Source organism: Hordeum vulgare, chromosome 5H, assembly GCF_904849725.1.
Source record: "Hordeum vulgare subsp. vulgare chromosome 5H, MorexV3_pseudomolecules_assembly, whole genome shotgun sequence".
Taxonomy (NCBI): Eukaryota; Viridiplantae; Streptophyta; class Magnoliopsida; order Poales; family Poaceae; genus Hordeum; species Hordeum vulgare.
In genome coordinates, this window is record NC_058522.1 from 538,291,639 (window position 1) to 538,296,061 (window position 4,423).

Below are 4,423 nucleotides of genomic sequence, written 5' to 3' on the forward strand. Positions count from 1 at the left end.
CCCCGTGCGTTGCATCGGGCAAGAAAAAAAATATAATCTGCTTGTTGTGCCATTATGCGGCATTAATTGAAATAAATGTGTATAATAATGTTAATTTTTTTAAAAAATATATTAGGTACTGCTTACATAAAAATTGGATGAATTGTTTATAATAGTTAAATTTTTATTAAATTTTTAAATTTGTTGTAAAAGATAAATTGTTATTTTTTCAAAAGGATCTTTTTATTGTGTGATAATAACTTTTTTATTGGAAATGGCATTTGTGTGTACAACATATTTTCCATAAATATTTTTTGAATAATATTTTTTATTGTTTTTTGCAAAACTTGCTTCATGTGTTATTGTGCATCATTTTTTATATAGATTTTTAATAATTGTCGATGATAAGGTTAAATGTTATTTTTTTAAAATGATGTATGCATAAAAATTGTAATACTTTTTAAGAAGTATTGTTTTTATGAATTTGCAGCTTTTGTTTGAAAAGGAATCTTTTTTAAATATTTTTTTTTCTTGAACATCATGTATTGCCACCTGCATACTCAGCTAATAAAACGACCTCTAGTTCAGAGCCAAGACAGACTCGATCTAAGAGTTCTTTCAAGATTTATACTAACGCAGATATAGCAATAACAATGAGATGTTTAGTTAGAACTATCAAATGTGAAATTTAACCTGATTGGGAATGAGAGAACCATGTTGGTAAGTCTTGTCAACTGCATGATGGCAAATTGTAACTTTAGAGAAGTCCTCGTCAATAAAGACCCTCTCGTTTCCAATTGATCTGCTGAATGCTAAGCCAAGAGGCTTTGGCGTTGCCTCATACGTCTTTAGTTGAGTATGCAGGTGGCAATACATGATGGTCTTCTCCTTACCTGCTAGACAAACAGTAAGCCACCATAAAATGTGGCAAAGGGCATAAGCAACAAAAGTCATACCCGATGGGAGAAGCATGCGGGATATTGGATATGTGGCACATAGGAACCCACAGCTACCACAGAAAGTGTCTTTGTTCTCAAATCCATCCTCGGTAAATACACCAATTACCCATATTTGGCCACCATCAACATTATCACTACCAGCATTTGAGAATGCTGATATCAGAATTAGTGTTGGTCCCTTATACCCCTCAACACAAGACCAAAACCTGCTCACACCTTTTCCATGAAGCATATACAAATCAAGTGCGTATAAGAAAGACTACATTGAGCATCAAAACTCAAATCAGATGCAAGGTGGGAAAACTCTACTGCAACTAATGCAATAAAATAATGAATAGTTTGAGGTAGGAAACGGGCGAATCATATCGTGAGTCTCTGAGGTGCAAGTCATGCTTTTTCGAATTGACTCTTTGGTCTTCATATACAAATGACTGCGGCGATCTATCATCTCCCAATACTTTATTCAGAACTCAAACTTACCTTGAACTATGGAGGGTCATCAACTCAAAACCATCTATCAGCACATCATGTTTGTATTCCATATGAGACCGCAAGCAGTCAAGAACAGTCAGGACATTGTTAACTTGGTGGCTCTTTGGTCTGTTTTCTGCTGTGAAAGTATAAACCTTACTGCCAATTTCTATCCAGCTGCACACAGTGTTTGTCTTCAGTCCTCCCTCCTTCATCATCATCCTCAATTTGGCCACATCACTCCAGCAATCAATGCTAGCGTATAGATTTGCTAGCTGTACATGAGTTGCAGCACAACCTGGCTCCAGCTTAAGACGGTGCTCTGCAGCATGGATGCCAATCGGAATGTTTCCATGCATCCTACAAGCAGCCAGCAGAGAACCCCATATGGTTGCATTTGGAGGTGTGGACATCGTATGGATCAAATCCCACGCTTCATCAAGAAATCTTGCCCGGCCGAGGAGGTCTACCATACACGAGTAGTGATCTAACTCTGGTTCTATTCCAAGTTTGATCATTGCGTTGAAGCAGCACCAGCCTTCCTCTACAAGGCATGCATGCCGACATGATGACAGGATGCCAAGGAAGGAGATTACATCAGGCACTATCTGATCCTCGTCAATTTCTTTTAGTAAGCTTAGACAACACTCAGCAAGGCCATGCTGTGAATATCCAAAGATCATGGAGTTCCAAGAAACCAAGACCTTGCACACAATGCTTTCAAATATTGATTGGGCCTCAATTATATTTCTGCACTTCACATACATTGATATCAGTGCATTCGAGACATGCACACACAAATCAAAACCCATTCTCAGTTCTAGACCATGAACACTCTTGCCAAGTGCAAGAAGTGCGTGATTAGTGCACACACTGAAGATAGTGGCAAATGTGATGTCACTAGGCCTGCATACAGACTGCCTCATCAACTGAAATACCTGGAGGCATGCCTCAACCTGATTATCCTGTGCATAACCAGAAATGAGTGCTGTCCACGACACAGTATTTTTGATTGGCATGTTCTGAAAAACCCGACAAGCATTCCCCAGCTGTCCACATCTTGCATATAAGCTAATCAGAGAGGTACCAGAAAGGACTCACAATTCATAACCAATTTTCACCATTAGGAGCTGAGCACCTCCCCTAATAGATTGCTTAACAACACAAAAGCTCATGGCAGATGCTAAAATAGATATATCCGCACTTATTCCTCTCCTATGCAACTCCACAAGTAGCACAAACTTGTTTCCCTTTGCGGGTTTATTCATGAAAGGAGAAGAAGAGATATCATGAGAATCGATGGTATCAGGTAAAATTTGGTCTGTGTTATTGTTTGAGCTAATGAACTGCACTTCTCCATTACACATACCATGGTTTCCTAACCGAACTCCCAATATGTCATGCATAGAGTCATTGATAATGCGGTGATGAGAATGACCTTTCTCTTTGCCATTATATGCCTTCCCTGTCACGAGGTGCAAAACTCCCAATGCATCATGGATGCTACGCCCCCCTTGCTTTGTTGATCTCTCTGGTGGTAAGTGAGTGCCAAAATTCGCGAGCCATAGACGAATCGGTGACAATGATGGTAAATGGCTGCTGAAATGGTGCCAGAGTAGATGGATGTGCTTGTGCATGGCAGAAGTTGTCCATGGGCAAACCCAACGGCAAGCGCAGGAAGTCGTGCCAAGCCTCTGTTTGAAGAGGCCTAGAAGCATGAACAGCTAAACCCACACCTGGTGAAGGGAAACGGAGGTCTTGAGTTAGTTATGCTTATTATCATGAATGAAGATTTACTAATCCACTGGAGTACTGGACTCAAAGGTTATGCACATCATAAGCAGATTGTGGCTGCATTACTAACCCTGCAGTGTCTCCTCCAGCATGCTTGCACGCGAACATCAACTTAAGGAGATTCCGACTGCACGCCAAGCTTGGATGGCCAATAGCTTACCTGTCCCCACAGCAGCAGAGAAGGCACAATTAGCAATACTACTGTGCAATACCATTTTGTATTGTGAGCTGGAGAATGCTTGTTATGGATTGTCGGTTTGCTTCTAAATACACCCATAATAAATACAGACCTCCAGCCTGTTTATGGACTAAATTGGACACTTCCGCTCCTGGCTTTGGGTCCTTGCTGAAGTTATTTACCTTGCATGTTTGATGACTTTACCATACACTGAAATATGTGTAATTTGAGGAGGCTCTCAACGCACCAGATCCAAAGGAAGGCATCAGGAGGCCGATGGATCCAAAGCTGGGAGACGATTACCCCATCGACGCCATTCTCAAGGTTAGAGAAAGATGCTCGGGCTTTCCTTTCCTTGCGTGGATGGATTGGACATATGCCGGCCACCGCCGCCCCTAGCGCGCCCCCGCCGCACGCCGCGCCCCCGGCGACCTCCTCGCCGCGCCGCCCGTTCCCCCGGCCAGATCCGCCGAGCCGAAGCCCCCGCGCCCAGCCGTCGCGCCGCCCGTCGCCAGCTGTGTCGCGCGTCGTCGCCGCCCCTCGCCCGTAGGCACCCCACATGGATCCGGTGGGGTGGGGTAGGAGGTCGTGGCACGCTGGAGGTGGAGATGAGCAGGGTCGTGCGGGTGGTTGTTTTTTTTATCGCGCGTACCGGTTCGGGCTGACTTATTACGTGGACTGCGGGTTGAATACTCAATACATCAGGGGCTTTTTTGCAAAAAGGCGGCGACGGACGACAGAAGCGTTCCGCGCTTTATTATGGGAGATTGTAGTGTGTGTTGTGGTAGGCTTGGCCGGGCAAGTACATATATGCACCAACAAAATATAAGTTTGTAGATGGAATAAATTACATTTATGACCATTGATTAACTAGGATATGTTATACATAAGTTATATGTACATAGGTCACTTCATTTCATCTTTCACACACATACATAGGCCTTCCACTTACTAGGCACTCTAGGATAATGTCTCATGCATGCATGACAAGCAACCCGATTATTTTGAAACAAATCATCCACAATATTTGCTCATATATCTA

At 42.7% G+C, this 4,423-nt stretch overlaps 1 pseudogene; it reads right to left on the reverse strand.

Annotated features, from left to right (window-relative positions):
* Nucleotides 1-572: 572 nt before the first annotated feature.
* Nucleotides 573-3,483, reverse strand: LOC123398602 (annotated as a pseudogene).
* Between the last annotated feature and the right edge of the window lie 940 nt (nucleotides 3,484-4,423).